The following is an 18,698-nucleotide window of genomic DNA, read 5'->3' on the forward strand; positions in this document are numbered from 1 at the left end:
ATAACCTGACATCGTGACATCTGATTTTGTCCACCCCAGTCCAACATCAGCCACCTCCACATCAAATTTAATTGAATTCTTTGATGAAGTAAGACAGTGTGAAGGTAGCGCAGTGCATGTTGTATATCTGGACCTTTAGGAGATACGTGTTATGAAATGGTGCACCATGCAGGCTGGCTGGCAAATTAGAAATGTTTGGGATTGTTGAGTCCTTGACAGCATGGATTAGAAGTTGGCTAAAAGTTAGGAAACAGAAGGTGGGTGTTGATGCGCATTGTTCCCAGGAATTGGTGCTGAGACCCTTGCTTTTTCTAATTTATATAAGTGACTTAGAGGTGGGTGCTTAGGGAAAAATCTTTACATTTGTAGATAATACTACTAAGCTAAGAGATTAGTCAGTTGTGAGGATGATGCTGAGCAACTTCAAAGGGACATTGGCAAATTGGTCAAAAAGGCTCCAATATTCAGTGACATTATAGTAACCACTTTAAAGAAACTCACACGAAGTATTTACTTAGGAATTGGAATTTTTTTTTTCGACAATCTTTTAAAACATGAGTTGTAAGCAAATTGAAACATTTGAATTATCTTTATGACAACAGGTAAACAGTAAAAGTAGGTGGGATAACTTACTTTGCTTGGAAAGGACACTAACAACATAGCGGTATTGCCACTAGACTAGTCATCTAGAGACCCAAGCTGATCTGGGACATGAATTTAGTCTCATCATAACAAGAAAGTGAAACTTGAGTACAGTTAATATGCTTGGAATTCAAAAGCTGTTCTAAAGGTAAATAAGAAACCATCAATTGATGTAAAAACCTCTGAGTCCTTAATGTTCTCAAGGAAAGGAAAATCTGGTCTGCTCTGCATATGACTTCAGGCCCATGGCAATGTGGTTGATTCTTAAATGCCCTATAAAATGATCTCACAGGTTATTCAAACTGCTACATATTTTGATAAAAGGACCACACAGCACCAACAACAATGACAAACGCAACACTCAGCAAGGTCCTCTTTGCTAACACCCAGGAGCTTATGCCAAAAGCAGGACAGTTGTCTCACAGACTAGTCAATAGCCTGAAGTTGTGATAAGAACAGAACCATACTTTACAGTGAATGTGCTGGAAATGTGTTGCTGGAAAAGCGCAGCAGGTCAGGCAGCATCCAGGGAACAGGAGAATCGACGTTTCGGGCATAAGCCCTTCTTCAGGAATGGGGAAAGTTTGTCCAGCAGGCTAAGATAAAAGGTAGGGAGGAGGGACTTGGGGGAGGGGCGTCGGAAATGTGATAGGTGGAAAGAGGTCAAGGTGAGGGTGATAGGTCAGACTGGGTGGGGGCGGAGAGGTCGGGAAGAAGATCTCAGGTTAGGAAGGCGGTGCTGAATTTGATGGATTTGACTGAGACAGGGTGGGGGGAGGGGAAATGAGGAAACTGGTGAAATCCGAGTTCATCCCTTGTGGTTGGAGGGTTCCTAGCCGGAAGATGAGGCGTTCTTCCTCCAACCGTCGTTTTGTTGTGGTCTGACGATGGAGGAGTCCAAAGACCTGCATATCCTTGGTGGAGTGGGAGGGGGAATTGAAATGTTGAGCTACAGGGTGGTTGGGTTGGTTGGTCCAGGTGTCCCAGAGGTGTTCTCTGAAACGCTCCGCAAGTAGCCGGCCTGTCTCCCCAATATAGAGGAGGCCACATCGGGTGCAGAGGATGCAATAGATGATTTGTGTGGAGGTGCAGGTGAATCTGTGGCGGATATGGAAGTTACAGTTCCTTTACAGTGAATGTCCCATACAGCAGCACCATTACAAGAGGTGGCAATATGCACTTGGGAGTCAGTTGTTCTGGGAGTCCTTAAAATTGACTCCAGAGGTCCTTAGCTCTGTGTACAATGTTCTGACTCTGTTGCCAGCTGGTGGATATTTTCAAGCTGCATGAACAGAATTCTGTTTTCTGTAAAACAAGACTTCATAACTTGCAAAGTCTTTTGCTGTTTTAAATAAATTACTGTAATGCATGGAGTTGATCAATATGCGATTGATTGATTATTAGATCATTATGTTAGGCATGGCATGGGATAAACCTCAATATATTTTTTCATTAAAGTATCAGAGAGTATTGAAATAATAAACCTAGATTATTGCAAACACAGTTTGCTGGTAAGTGAACAAATCTCTTTTGAGAAACCAATTCAACTCACTTGAGAAAAGCAAATGATTAGGATGTACGCTACATCCATAACAAGCAAGGTGAGGTCAAAACTTGAAGGCATTTTAGGACAAAGTCCAGAAAATTTCTTAGTTTAAATTGGGACACAGCATATCTCCAAACAGAATTTGAAATAGTTAAACAACGCTCAGAGCTACAGTTTCAAGGTTCAGGTATGTCAGATGCAGTAAAGGAAACAATTAAATTAACTTAAGAATTGGCATTGAAGTCCAATGCAGACTTAACACATCAGGATTAACTGCCATTGAGGAAAAAAGTCCCCAAAATATATGGACTAAATTAGAGGTTCATTCAGAGACAGATTAAGCTTCCATGTTCAGCAACCAGGATTCATGTCATTTAGACTGATGTCTATATTTTCTATAGACCTTTGTGAGCAGATTGAAGAAGTCTTATTCTGTGATGTTTCAAATAGTGACCTAGCAAACACAGTTGTTGAGTTGGTGATTGCATCCATTCCCATTGAAGATTTCTAGAAAGAGCTGCTGGAGAAACTAATGACTCATAGCATTGAAGAGGTACTGAAGGATGGGTGTAAGTACAAAGTAGTACTTGTAGTCGACAAAACATATAGATCCTACATACAGACTTGATAGTCTGGAACATTACCTAGGAAATAATCAGTTTTCAGTCAATATTGCAAATTTATGTGATAGTGACAGCCAATGGCAGGGGCAGTGCCCTGGAACAATGGTTAATGAAGCTACAAATACCCTGCACCAATCCAAACAGGCTGTGCACAAGGAGCCTGCTCAAATTAGAGTAAAGACCATTTTGTATTCACCTGTGGTATCTACAGGAAATGATTGAAAAAATGGAATCTGACAAATAGTGGTGAATACATGTTGCACAATTTTGTGGAAAACATTAATGCAATCACACCATCCAAAGTGATTCCAAATATTAAAATTATCTGTCCTCAGAAAACTGGTGACTATTCATTATTGGCTAAGACTTACTCAGGGGAAACTATTACCTCAGAAAATTCTAAAACGTCAGCCAATAGACAGGAGAAGCTTTGATGAAACTTATGAATGTAAAACATTCAGGATACAACAGTTCCTCAATTCCATGTGCAGATAAATAGTGCCAGATTACAGGTACAATCAATCTGCATGAACATTGTAGATATTCTATATCATAGTGTCTTCTATATGTTAGCCCATGTAACATAAACTATAGCGATAAGGTTCTTGTTAAGTTGATTGTATTGAAGTTTATTTACAATTTTTAATAGTTTACAATTAACTGTTTATAATCCTCCACTATCACAGTCTTATACAACTATATGCAAAGTCATGTCTTAAAGGTATAGGCCTGAATGGTCTGGAATCAATGACAATCTTTTAAAAAGTTCATTCATTGGATGTTGCTGTTGCTGGGTCTCCCAGCATACTATCACCTATCACTAGTCACAATCTATTCGATCAGGTAGACATCAGAAACACAAATCAAGCTCAGAAACTTCACCTATTACTTTAATTCACTCTTTAACTTTGAAATAAGGCCAAAATCTGATAGTGGCCTGAATGACATAGTCCATGATGAGAACTTTTGGCAACAAGGCAGCCCGGTGGCTCAGTGGTTAGCACTGCTGTCACAGAGTGCCAGGGACCTGGGTTTTTCTTCCAGCCTCAGGTGACTGCCTGTGTGGAGTTGGCACATTCTCCCTGTGCCTCCGTGGGTTTTCTTTGGGTGCGCCGGTTTCCTCCCACAATCCAAAGATGTGCAGGTTATGTGAATTTACCATGCTAAATTGTCCATAGTGTTCAGTGATGTGTAGGTTAGGTGCATTAGTCAGGAGTAAATATAGGGTAGGGGAATGGATCTGGATGGGTTACTCATTGGAGGGTCAGTGTGGACATGATAGGTCAAAGGGCCTGTTTCCACACTGGAGGGATTCTAATCCTAATTGTGCAAGAGGTTTGGAGAGGCCTATCTTGACTTAGGAGCAACTCACTGCACCTTTAGTAATTTTCCTTGTGGTGAGGGTAGTTTCACAGATGGTTTGGTGATTTTTCAGTTAAAGGACATTTTTGTTTGATAAATGACTCTTTGAAGGCAGAATCCATCTCATCAATATTCAGCTTTTATCTTAACAAATACACTAAAGATGTTGCACATTGAAAAATCTCAACATTGAGATCAATGTGGGGTACCTGGTGATTTCAGCTTGTCACTGAGTGCATATAGCTTTCATGTTGCTCAGTACCAAACAGCATCTCTATGGGCATGATTTATGGGCACACACATATCTCTTTCATGGACAGTTGCATCAGATATTCATCAACCCCTCAGGACCCTAATAGCAGTTCTCTGATCCCTTGCAGGATGCTTAGGAAGCACCAACATGTATCTCTGGGCACACAAGCTAGTATTATTGAAGGTACATTTTGCAAGGAACTGATATTCAGCTTACAGATTAGACTAGGCTATGTTACAGCTTCAAACTTCATCTATCACTTCAAGTCATGACTTAGCATAGACACATCTAGAATATTATGATAAAATTGTCAATTTTAAGGGTGCTGCGTCATTGAACATGAAGGAATATGTCAGCCCATTCATAGACCCACAATGTAAGTATAGTGTCTTCTTCAAGGGCAAATTGAAGATAGATAAAGATGAAGTGAAATGGCATCATTAAAGGAGTACAAAAATACATAGCCTGGTGCAGCTTAATAATGTCTGTGTACTCTGAAGAGGGATTGGTACTCAAATATGTTTTGATCAATTGTGCCTAAACGTAGCTTCATATCTTCAAAATGGTATCCTTATAATATAACTCCTTTAGAAGACGTAAATCCAAGATTTGCTTGTGCAAAATATTTTTCAAAGTTAATGCTAAGCATGGTTATGGGTCAGTATATCGGAACAGTCATAGAGTCATAGAGATGTACAACACAGAAACAGACCCTCTGGTCCAACTTGTCTATGCTGACCAGATATCCTAACCTATCATATCCCTCTAAACCCTACTTATTCATGTACTCTTCCTTTTATATGTTGTAATTGGACCAGAATCCACCACTTCCTCTGGCAGTTCATTCCAGACAGGCACCATCTTTTGCATGAAAATATTGCCCATTAGGTCCCTTTTATATCTTTCTCCTTTCACCTGACACGTATGCCCTCTAGTTCTGGACTCTCCCACCCCAGGGAAAAGACCTCGTCCATTTACCCTATCCATGCCCTTATGATTTTATAAACATCTTTCTGGTCACCCATCAGTCTCTGACGCTCCAGCCCCAGCCTATTCAACCTCTCCCTATAGCTGAAACCCTCCTACCCCAGCAACATCCTTATAAATCTTTTCTGAACCTTTTCAAGTTTCACAACATCCTTCCTATAGGAGGGAATCCAGAACTGCACACAATATTCCAAAAGTGGCTTAACCAAGGTCCTGGACAGCCACAGCATTGAGTCCTGAAAGCTCAATGTGTTCTTTGCCCCATTTAGATGATATTGTTTTCAATGACAAACCTTCTGTGCTAGCCAGGATTCTTTCAAGATCAGGTGAACTACATGACATCTATTGAACCTTTGATAACATTCCTGTGGTAGAATAAACAAAGCAAGGGGAAGGCAATGAAGGATTGGTGTTCAACAGACAGAACTATCACATCAATGTAATACACATCTACATTTTTAGTTCCATTTATTCCAATTCCAATCATTCCAAAACAAGTTCCAATCCAAATAAACCTAAATGCCATCCTCAACACAGGGGTGATCTTTGAAAATGTCTAGCTCTCTTTAATTTCTTGACTTCTTAAATTTCCTCAAAGTTTTCTTCACTAAATAAATCATTAAGAAAGGGTCTATCTTTCCTATGCAAAGAGGACCATGAAGACATGCACTCTCGAACAAGACAAGGGGTGGTGTGGTCTGTCTCCTAATCATCAATACCTCTTGGTACTCAGATGCAGTAACCCTAATCCGCAGATCTGGAATATCAAAAAATGACGATGTGCAACTTGAATTCACCTCCAATTTCTTGACAGCCATCTACATATCACCCCATGTGGAGGTGAAGAGTGAGGAAATAAGTACTGCTACAAATTTACTTGAGAAGGAATATACTGAGACCTTGTTCATCATAGTCAGTAACTTCAATGACGTCTATCTCAAGCGTGTGCTACCAAAATACCATCAACACATCTCCTGTTCCACCTGAGGGCCGAATACCATTGAGCATTGCTACACAATCATCAAAGATGCCTTGCTGCTTCACATTGTTGAAAAATCAAATCACAATGCTCTGTTTCTTCTCCTGGCTTACAAGCAGAAATTGAAACAGGGGGACCTGGTACAGAAAGTAGTACAGTGCTGGTCTGAGGCAGCAGAAGAGCTTCTATGGGACTGCTTAGAATCTGTGGACTGGTCCATTATCAAGAACTCAGCAGCTAACTTCGATGAGTATGTCATTCCTATTAGACTTCATTAACATGTGTGTAAAAGACTGAGGGCCGAAGAAGATAATCTAAATGTTTCCTAACCAGAATCTATGAATGAACCAGGAGATCCATTCACTACTGAAGTCTAGGTGTGTGGTGTTCAAATTAGATGACTTTTATAGAAATTCAGAGACAATCCCTGAGAAGACCATTACAAATGTTAAGAGGCAATAGTGGACTAAGCAAACTAACCACATGGATAACCACAGTTTGTGGCAAGGCCTACACATGATGGGCTACAAAGTGAAGCAGAGCAGAATAGCAGTCAAAAATACACCCCCACCTCACCATGCGCTCAATGCGTTTTGTGACTTTCATTTTGAACATAATTTCATCGAAATGATATTACCTGCCCCAACAGTCTTGGATGCAACTGTTCCCTCAGACACCACTGCAAATGTCAGTTCTGCCTTTTTGAGAGTGTACCCATGGAAAGTAATTGGCCGGGCTGAAGTCCCCTGCTGGCACTCAGATCCTGTGAGCACCAGATGACAGGAGTATTCACTGACATCTTTAGCCTCGCCTTACAAGGGCCTCCTACCCTCCTTTGACCACATCATCTCTAACTGCCTTCATAACATCAACCACCTCAATCTCTCCACCTTTCTCACCACTCCAACCTCTCCCCCTCACAAAATGCAGTCCTCCATTCCCCCTGCTCTAACCACAACTTCACCATTAAACCAACCAACAAGAGAGGTGTGGTGGTAGTTTGACGCACTGACCTCTACTTCAACCTCACTGAGGCCAGATGTCAACTTACTGACACCTCCTCCTCCTTCCCCCTTGATCACAACCTCACCTCTCATCACCAAATCATCTCCAAGGCCATCAAGAATGTCATCACCTTGGGAGATCTCCCATCCATTGCCTCCAAACTTATAGTTTCCCAACTTCGCACCATCTCGTTCTATCTCCTACCCAAAATCCATAAACCTGACGGCCTGGTTGACTGATTGTCTCCACCTGCTCCTGATCCACTGACCTCATATCTTCTCTGATCTTATCTTGACTCTGTCCTGTCCCCTTTGGTCCAGGAACTCTCCACCTACATACAGGACACCACCTATGCGCTCCATCTTCTCCATGACTTTCAAATCCCTGGCCCCAAACACCTCATTTTCACCATGGACATCCAGTCTCTCTACACCTATATGACCAATGAAGAGGGCCTAAAAATTATCCGATTCTTCCTCTCCTGCAGACCCAACCAGTCCTCCTCCACCGATACTTTCATTTGGTTGGCGGATTTGGTTTTCACCCTTAATGACTTTTTGTTTGAATCCTCCCATTTCCTCCAAACAAGAAGGGTGGCTATGGGTACCTGCATGGGTCTGAGCTATGCCTGCTTCATTGTAGGATTTGTGGAATGACCCTGCAGCTACACTGGCACCATTCCTCATCTTTTCCTCTGCTACATTGATGACTATGACTGTATTGGTGCTGCCTTGTGCTCCCATGAGGAGCTGAAACAGTTCATTAACTTCACCCACACCTTTCACCCTGGCCTCAAGTTCACCTAACCCACCTTCCTGGATCTCTCCTGCTCTATCTCAGGCAACCGACTTAGCACTGCCATCTATTTTAAACCCACCAACTCTCTTACACACCTCCCCCCCATTCCCAGTGAAAATGCAATTCCATATTCCCAATTCCTCCGCCTCGCTGAATCTGGTCCCAGGATGAGCAATTTCACTCCAGAACATCCCAGATGGCCTTCACCTTGAAGGTCCATAATTTCCCCAATCCTGTGATCAACAATATCCTCAATCGCATCGCCTCCATTTTCCACACCTCTGCCCTTAAACTCACCATCCCCCCAAGCATAACCAGGATAGAGTCCCCTGGTCCTCACATTGCACCCACTAATGTCCAAATCCAAAGCATCATCCGCCATGATTTTCGCCACCTGCAGTCTGACCTCACCAGCAAAAAGATATTTCCTTCCCCACTCCAATCTGCTGTCCGTAGGCCCACTCCCGCTGTGACTCCTTTATTAGGTTCATATTCCCCACCAACCTCTTTTCCTCACATGTCACCTTTTCTTGTGGCTGCAGCAAGTAAAACACCTGCCCCTCAAATGTCCCCTCTCACCTCTGCCTAATGCCTCAAAGAATCATTCCAAGTTCAGCAGACATTCACCTGCATTTCCTTTAACCTAATTTACTGTATTCGTTGCTCCCGATGTGGTCTCCTCTATATTGGGGAGACTGATCACAAATTCAGGGACCAGTTTAGGGAACATCTATGGTATGTATGCTCCAATCAACCCCTGCTTCTGGTTGCCAGCCATTTAAACTCCTTCTCCCACTCCCCCGATGACGTGTCCATCCTGGGCTTACTCCATTGCCAAAATAAGGCCACACACAAACTGGAGGAAGAACACCTAATTTTCCACCTCAGGAGCTTGCAACCATATGGCCTCTGCATTGAAGTCACCAGCTCCCAAATCTCCTCACCACCCACCTCATCCCAGGTCCAGCCCTCCCTTTCCCCCCAGCCCCCTTGACTGGTCTTAACTTGTCCATCTTCCTTCCCATCTATCTGCTTCACCCTTCCTACTGACCAATCACAATCACTACCTAGTGCATCCACCTATCGCCATTTCATCTACCTTTCCCTCAGCCCCACCCTCCCCTCTATGTATTTCTCAGCACCTTTCCGCCTCCCCACCATCTCTCTGGCCCATACTCATCTCTGAAACATCTGCATAATGATACCTATGTCAGTTTCCTACTCATTGACTACACCTTCAACACAATCCTCAACACTGTCACCCTACCAGGCTGTGTACTATACTCAGCCCTTATTATACTCCCTGTACACTCGTGACTGTGTTTCATCCACACTCCATCTACATGTTAGCTGATGTGGTGCAGGGAGAAGGGATTCAGATTTTTAAATCATTGGGATCTTAAGGAAGTATTCTTGTAATATTACAGGTCAGAGCCACCCTGCTCAATGTAGGAAAGAATGAAGATTCATACTCTGACCATATTCTGAGCATATTCAAGCTCAAACCATGCTTCACCAGCATGCAGAAAATGATCTTGAAAGTTTAGGAAATGAGAAAAGGCAATAAAACAAGGCGTACAGCAGGAAAATAAACAAATTCAGCTAGTGTGAATATCTTACAATATAAAACACCCATCCTGAGCAGTCTATGGCACAACCATTGCAGAGAGGTTCCAAAGAAGTATGTTTACCCTTACACATATTCTATTCAAACTTCCAGCAGCACTGACGGTATTGTAATATATTTTCAAGTCTTATTAATGAGAGGCTTGGAGGGAAAGTTGCAGATGGTGATGTTCCCATCGATCTGCTATCCTTGCCATCCTAAACAATAATGGTCATGGGTTCAAAAGATGCTGTCTAAGAAACCTTGGAAAATTCCTGCAATGCATCTTGTAGGTCATGTACACTGTTGCTATTGAGTGTCAATGGTGTAGACAGTGGATGTTTCTGGATGTGGTGCCAATAAGATGGGCTGCTTTGTCCTGGATGGTGCCAAGCTTCTTGAGTGTTCTTGGAGCTGCATTTACTCAGGAACTTGAGGAGAATCATACTCCTGATGTATATCTTGTTTTAGGTACACAAGCTTTGAGGAGTCAGGAGGTAAATTACTCACTCTATGATTCCTAACTTCTGATGTGTTTTTGTAGCTATGGTAATTATAAGACTAGTGCAGTTCAGTTTCTGGTCAATGGTAGTGCTCCAGCATGCTGACAGTGGGTGATTCAGTGATGACGATGCCATTAAAACCCAAAGGGCAATGGCTAGGTTCTCTCTTTATACTTTGTGATAAGGGGCCTAGTAGGGATGGCAGTGCAGGGAGAGCAATGTTCCTCCTGCATGATGTTTGAGGTGAGGGATGCCATTAGTTTCCCATCCTGGTACATCTGTCCATTTTTGGGTGAGGATCAGTTGAAGTTACCAAGCACATTGACAGAAGCTACGAATAATGCATTTGGCTTTGTTCAGGTCCTTGTCTGAAACTCCTTACCCACATTTGGGATACAGATACAACATAGCAAGAATTGAGCACGCATTGGACTTGTGCAATCATGGATCCTTCAGTGCCAACTTTGAGCCTGAAAAGTAGGTTTATGTGATTCAAATTCTACCGACAACATTTTTCAAACTCATGCCTTAAAAGGACAAGGGCAGCAAATAACACTGGAATAAAGCCACTTGAGAAGCGTGGATAGGATAAATAGACAAAGTCTTTTCCCTGAGGTGGGAGAATCCAGAACTAGAGGGCATAGATTTAGAGTGAGAGGAGAAAGATATGAAAGGAATCTAAGGGGCAACATTTTCATGCAGAGGATGGTGTATGTATGGAATGAGCTGCCAGCGGAAGTGGTGGAGGCTGGTACAATTACAGCATTTAAAAGGCATCTGGATGGGTATATGAATAGGAAAGGTTTAGAGGGATACGGGCCAAGTGCTGGCAATTGGGACTTGATTAGATTAGGATATCTGGTTGGCATGGTCGAGCTAGACTGAAGGGTCTGTTTCTGTGCTGTATATCTCTATGACTCTATAAGTCACTCACCACTCTGATCGCCGAACAATATTGTCATTCCTTCAAAGTTACAAAGTCAAAATCCTGAAAAATCACCGAGTCATAGAGATGTACAGCATAGAAAAAGACTCTTTGGTCCGACTTGTCTATACCAACCAGATATCCCATCCTAATCTAGTCTCATTTGCCAACTCTTGGCCAATATCATTCTAAACACATCTTATTCATATACCCATCCATATGCCTTTTAAATGTTCCAATTGTACCAGCCTCCACCACTTCATTCCATACACACACCACCCACTACGTGAAAACATTGCCCCTTAGGTCCCTTTTAAATTTTTCTCCTCTCACCCTAAATCTATGCTCTCTAGTTCTGGACTCCCCTACCCTAGGGAAAAGACCTTGCCTATTTATCCTATCCATGCCCCTCATGATTTTATATACTTCTATAAGGTCATCCCTCAGCCTCTGATGCTCCAAGAAAACAGCCCCAGCCTACTCAGCTTCTCCTTGTAACTCAAACCCCTCCAACCCTGGCAACATCATTGTATACCATTTCTGAACCCTTTCAAGTTTCACAGCACCCTTCCTATGGAGGGAAAGCAGAATTGCCCACAATATTCAAATAGTAGCCTTACCAATGCCCTGTACAGCCACAACATGAACTCCCAACTCTTATGCTCCTTGCTCTGACGAATAAAGGAAAGCATATAAAACGCCTTCTTCACTATCTTATCTACACGCCATTCCACTTTCAAGGAGTTACCAACCTGCACTCCAAGGTCTCTTTGTTCAGCAACACTCCCTTGGGCCTTACTACTATATGCATAAGTCCTGCTAAGATATGCTTTTCCAAAATGCAGCACCTCGCATTTATCTAAATTAAACTCCATCTGCCACTCCTCGGTCCATTGGCCCATCTGATCAAGATCCCATCGAACTCTGAGGTAACCTTCTTTGCTGTTCACCACACCTCCAGTTTTGGTGTCATTTGCAAATTTACTAACTATACCTCTTATGCTCACATCCAAATCATTTACATAATGAACAAAAGCAGTGGACCCAGCACCAATCCTTTTGGCCACCACTGGTCACAGGCCTCCAGTCCAAAAGGCAACCCTGCACCTCCACCCTCTGTCTTCTACCTTTCAGCCAGCTTTGTATCCACATGGCTACTTCTCCTTGTATTCCATGTGATCTAACCTTGCCACCTTTAGGATGGCACGATGGCTCAGTGGTTAGCACTGCTGCCCCACAGCACGCAGGTCCCAGGTTCAAATCCAGCCTCAGGTCTGTGTGGAGTTTGCACATTCTCCCTGTGTCTGCGTGAGTTTCCTCCGGGTGCTCTGGTTTCCTCCCACAGTCCAAAGATGTGGTCAGGTGAATTGGCCATGTTAAATTGCCCATAGTGTTAGGTGCAATAGTCAGAGGGAAATGGGTCTGGGTGGGTTACTCTTTGGAGGGTCGGTGTGGACTGGTTGGGCCGAAGGGCCTGTTTCCACACTGTAGAGAATCTAATCTAATCTAACCAGTCTCCCATGGGGAACCTTGTTGAATGCCTTGCTGATGTCCATAAAGATCACGTCTGCTGCTCTGCCCTCAATCCTCTTTGCTACATCTTCAAAAAACTCAGTCAAGTTTGTGAGACATGATATCTCACGCACAAAGCCATGCTGACATCCCTAATCAGTCCTTGTCTTTCCAAATACTTGTGAATCCTATTCCTCAGGTTTCCCTCCAACAACTTGACTAGCACAGATGTCAAGCTCACTGGTCTATTTTTCCCTGGCTTGTCCTTAACATCTTTCTTCAATAGTGGCACCACATTAGCCAACCTCCAGTTCTCTGGCACCTCACCTGTGACTATCTCTTCCTGTACAATTCAGTTCACCAAAATGGACTGTAGCAGTTCAAGAAGGCAGATCAATCTGAGACTGGTACAGTTGAGAAAAAAAGTGAATCAGTCAGAGCAGGCAAGAACAAAGCTGAGTTAGGACAGATAAATTAAACTGCATTTATTTCAATGCAAGAGGTCTAACAGGTAAATTAATTCAGGACATGGTTAGGAATATGGGACTGGGATATCATAGCAATTACAGAAATGTGGCTCAGGGATGGAGAGGACTGGCAGCTTTAATGTTCCAGGATATAAATGCTACAGGATGGACAGAAAGGGAGGCAAGAGAGGTGGAGGAATAGAGTTTTTGAAAAGTGATAGCATTACAGCTGTACTGAGGGAGGATATTTCTGGAAATACATCCAGGGAAGTTATTTGGGTTGAACTGAGAAATAAGAAAGGGATGATCACTTTATTGGGATTGTATTAAAGACCCCCTAATAGTCAGTGGGAAATTGAGAAACAAATTTGTAAGGATATCTCAGTTATCTGTAAGAATAATAGGGTGGTTATGGTAGGGGATTTTAACATTCTAAACATAGAATGTGACTGCCATAGTGTTAAGAGTTTAGATGGAGAGGAACTTGTTACATTTGAACAAGAAAATTTTCTGATTCAATATGTGGACGTACTTACTAGAGAAGGTGCAAAACTTGACCTACTCTTGGGAAATAAGACAGGCAGGTAACTGAGGTGTCAATGGAGGTGCACTTTGGGGCCAGTGACCATAATTCTATTTGTTTTAAAATAGTGATGGAAAAGGATAGACCAGATCCAAAAGTTGAAGTTCTAAATTGGAGGAAGGCTACTTTTGACGATATTAGACAAGAACTTTCAAAATCTGATTGGGGGCAGATGTTCGCAGGTAAAGGGGCAGCTGGGAAATGGGAAACCTTCAGAAATTAAATTATGGAAGTCCAAAGATAATATATTCCTATTGGGGTGAAAGGAAAGGCTGATAGGTGTAGGGAACGCTGGATGACTAAAGAAGTTGAGTGTTTGGTTAAGAAAAAGAAGGAAGCATATATCAGGTATAGACAAGATAGATCGAATGAATCCTTAGAAGAGTATAAAGGTAGTAGGGATATACTTAAGAGAGAAATCAGGAGAGCAAAAAGGGAACATGAGATAGCTTTGGCAAATAGAGTTAAGGAGAATTCAAAGAGTTTTTAAAAAATACATTATTGCCAAAAGGGTAACTAGGGAGAGAATAGGGATCCTCAAAGATTAGCAAGTTAGCCTTTGTGTGGAGCCGCAGGGGATGGGGGATACTAAATGAGTATTTTGCATGTGTTTACTGTGGAGAATGACAGGAAAGATATAGAATGTAGGGAAATAGATGGTGACATCTTGAAAAATGTCCATATTACAGAAGAGGAGGTGCTGGATGTCTTGGAGCACATAAAAGTGGATAAGTCCTCAGGATCTGATCAGGTGTACCGTAGAACTCTGTGGGAAGCTAAGGAGGTGATTGCTGGGTCCCTTGCTGAGATATTTGTATCATCGATAGTCATAACTGAAGTGCTGGAAGACTGGAGATTGGCTAACGTGGTGCCACTGTTTAAGAAGGGTGGTAAGGACAAGCCAGTGAACTATATACCAATGAGCCTGATGTCGGTGGTGGGCAAGTTGTTGGAGGGAATCCTGAGGGACAGCAAGTACATGTATTTGGAAAGACAAGGACTGATTAGGGATAGTTCACATGACTTTGTGCGCAAGATATCATGTCTCACAAACTTGATTGAGTTTTTTGAAAAAGTAATAAAGACAGAGCGGTAGACGTGATCGATATGGTCTTCAGTAAGGCATTAGACATTAGATTAGATTACATTACAGTGTGGAAACAGGCCCTTCGGCCCAACAAGTCCACACCGACCCGCCGAAGCGCAACCCACCCATACCCCTACATGGTTCGTTATGGGAAACTGGTTAGCAATGTTAGATCTCATGGAATACAAGGAGAACTAGCCATTTGGATCCAGAGCTGCCTCAAAGATAGAGGCTGGTGGTGGAGTGTTGTTTTTCAGACTGGAGGCCTGTGACCAGTGGAGTGCCACAAGAATTGGTGCTGGGTCATTTATATAAATGATTTGGTTGTGAGCATAAGAAGTATAGTTAGTAAGTTTGCAGATGACACCAAAATTGGAGGTGTGGTGGACAGTGAAGAAGGTTACCTCAGATGACAATGGGATCTTGATCAGATGGGCCAATGGGCAGATGAAGTTTAATTTAGATAAATGTGAGATGCTGCATTTTAGGAAAGCAAATCTTAGCAGGACTTATACACATAATGGTAAGGTCCTGGGGAGTGTTGCTGAACAAAGAGACCTTGGAGTACAGGTTCATAGCTCCTTGAGAGTGGAGTTGTAAGTAGATAGGATAGTGAAGAAGGTATTTGGCATGTTTTCCTTTATTGGTCAGAGAATTAAGTTCAGGAGTTGGGAGTTCATGTTGCGGTGTACAGGACATTGGTTCGGCCACTTTTAGAATATTGCGTGCAACTCTGGTCTCCTTCCTATTGGAAGGATGTTATGCAACTTGAAAGGGTTCAGAAGAGATTTACAAGGATGTTGCCAGAGCTGGAGGATTTGAGCTATAGGGAGAGGTTGAATAGGCTGGGGCTGTATTCCCTGGAGCATCAGAGGCTGAAGGGTGATCTTATAGAGGTTTATAAAATCATGAGGGACATAGATCGGTTAAATCGACAAAGTCTTTTCCCTGGGGTCGGGGAGTCCAGAACTAGAGGTCTTAGGTTTAGGGTGAGAGGAGAAAGATATAAAAGAGACCTAAGGGGCAACGTTTTCACGCAGAGGGTGGTACGTGTTTGGAATGAGCTGCCAGAGGAAGTGATGGAGGCTCGTACAATTGCTACATTTAAAAGGCATCTGGATGGGTATATGAATAGGAAGAGTTTGGAGGGATATGGGCCAAGTGCTGACAGGTGGGACTAGATTGGGTTGGGATATCTGGTTGGCATGGACGAGTTGGACTGAAGGGTCTGCTTTTTGTGATGTACATCTCTATGACTCTATGACCTTTTCATGGGCAACTCAGGACAAAGATCAGGCAGCGATGCCCACATCCCATGAATGAATAAATAAAATGTAGAATATGTTTGGATAAAGATGAAAAGAAGCGAACGGTCATTGATGGAATTATTTTGTTGGACCTTTAGCAATAAGGCTTGAATTAAATTGGTTGAATTAAATTAGAAAATTTTGCCTTCAGAGTAATTTACAGTCTGTATTCAGGAACCTTTCAAAACAATTTAGAAACAATGTAGGATCGTACTGTTTTAGAGCTGGTCATATCTGATGAGAGGGAACTACTCAATGACCCCACAGTTAAAGATCCCAAGGAGAGAATGTAAACAGAGGAACATGTGAATTAAGCCTGTCAAGCCTATCTACAATTCAATTTGATCAGATCTGATTATTTTACATTTCTGCATCCTCCAAATAATATTTCACTCCCTTGTTTATCAAAAATCTATCTACTTCCATTTTAAAAATATTCAGAGTCTGCTTCCACAACCTCTTTAAAAAGAGAGTTCCAAAGATTCACAACTTTTGGAGTCAAAAGGTTTTGCTTCATCTCTGCCTTAAATGGATGACCTCTGATTTTCTAATATTGATTCCTAATTATAGATTCTTCCAAAATATTCCTCAGGATTTTATACAATTCAATAAAGTCACTTCCCACTCTTGTAAACACCAGTAAATACAAACCTAGCCTCAGACCAGAAGATATAATCTCAGAATAAATGGTCACACGTTTAAAAAGAGAGAGTGGTGCTGGAAAAGCACAGCAGGTCAGGCACCATCCAAGGAACAGGAGAATCGATGTTTCAGGCATAAGCCCTTAATCAGGATTGAGGCTTGTGGGCTGGGCAGCTGAGAGATAAATGGAAGGGGGTGGGGCTGGAGAAAAGGTAACTGAGAATGCAATAGGTAGATGAAGGTGGGGGAGAATGTGATATGTCAGAGAGGAAGGTGGAGCCGATAGACTCTGTACAGAGAGGAGGAGAACTTCTTCAAGGTAGACATTCTTGGAAGAGGCTTAGTTGAAAGTGTGGTGCTGGAAAAGCACAGCAGGTTAGGCAGCATTTGAGGAGAGGGAGAATTGACGTTTTGGGCATAAGCCCTTCATCAGGAATGAGGCTTGTGGGCTGGAGGGACTGAAAGACAAATGGGAGGGGCTGAACTCCAGCATCTGCAGTCCTCAATTTGTTCTATTCACATATTTAAGGTAAAATTTCTTATCTCAGTGAGTGGTGAATCAGTGGAATTCATTACCATAGAGTGCTGTTGAAGCTGGATCATTATTCAAGGCTGAGATAGATGGATTTCTAAAGAGTAAGGGAATCAAGGGCCACAGGCAGGAATGTGGAGTTGCAGTTCATCAGATCAGCCATGAACTCGATGAATGTTAGAACAGATTCAATGGGTTAAATGGTCATCTTCTGCTCTTTTGTCTTATGGTTTTAAAGCATGTCTATCCTGCTCTCATAAGACAATCCACCCATTACAGGTGCTAGTCTGGAAAAACTTCTCTGAATAGCTTCCAATGCCGTTACAGCTTTCCTTCAATAAAGTGACCAATGCTGTACGCAATACGCCAGTTGTGGTCTCACCAATGCCTGGATAACTGAAGCATAACCTCCCGAATTTTATACTCAATTCCGCTCCTGATGAATAATGACATTCTATTTATTTTCCTAAATATTTCTGTACCTCCATATTAACATTCTGTGATTCATGCATGAGAACATCCAGATACCTTTGCAGTCTCAGGGCTCTGCAATCTTCCACAGTTCCCATAAATGCTTCTTTCTTATTCTTCCTCTCAAAATGGACAATTTCACATTATACTCCATTTGTCACATCTTTGTCTACTCACTTAAGCTATGCATATACTTTTGTAGCCTCCTTCTGTCCTCCTAAAAAACTTTGTTTCTGACCTAATGTTGTGCTATCAGTAAATTTGACAACCATACCTTCTGTCCCTTTATCTAAATCATCTTTATATTCCTTGATTTATACATACTTATGCCATGTTACTTGTATGTTTGATGGTGAAGACTGATGAAAATACCCATTCAATTCATTTGTCATCTACTCATTTTCATGTTTTAATTTCTCATTTCAAAAGGAAAAGTGTTCACTGTTTCCTTTTTAAATAACTACAGACACTCTTACTATGTGCTTCTGTATTTTCAGCTAGTTCTCTGTACTTTAATTTTTTGCTCCTTATTCATTTTTAAATTATTCTTTGCTGTTTTATACATTCTGTCCAATCTTCTAAACTGTGACTCATCTTTTTCTTTATGCTTTTTCTTTAAGTTTGATAGTACCTTTAACTTTCATAAAGAGTTCTTCCTTTGGAATCCATTTTCCTCATTGGAATGTGTCTATTCTGTGTACTCTAAGTATCTCCTTAAATGTCTGACGCTACATCTCTATTGACCAATCTTTTAATCTAATTTGCCCAGTTCACGTTCGCTCGGCCTGCCCTCATAATTATCCCTATTTTAGCTTAAAATATTATGCTTGGACCCATTGATTTTTCCTTCAAACTGAATGTAAAATTT

The sequence above is a fragment of the Chiloscyllium plagiosum genome, unplaced genomic scaffold (genome assembly GCF_037043375.1).
Source record: "Chiloscyllium plagiosum isolate Xiang-an unplaced genomic scaffold, Cpla_swu_hap1 HiC_scaffold_4, whole genome shotgun sequence".
In the NCBI taxonomy this organism is placed as follows: domain Eukaryota; kingdom Metazoa; phylum Chordata; class Chondrichthyes; order Orectolobiformes; family Hemiscylliidae; genus Chiloscyllium; species Chiloscyllium plagiosum.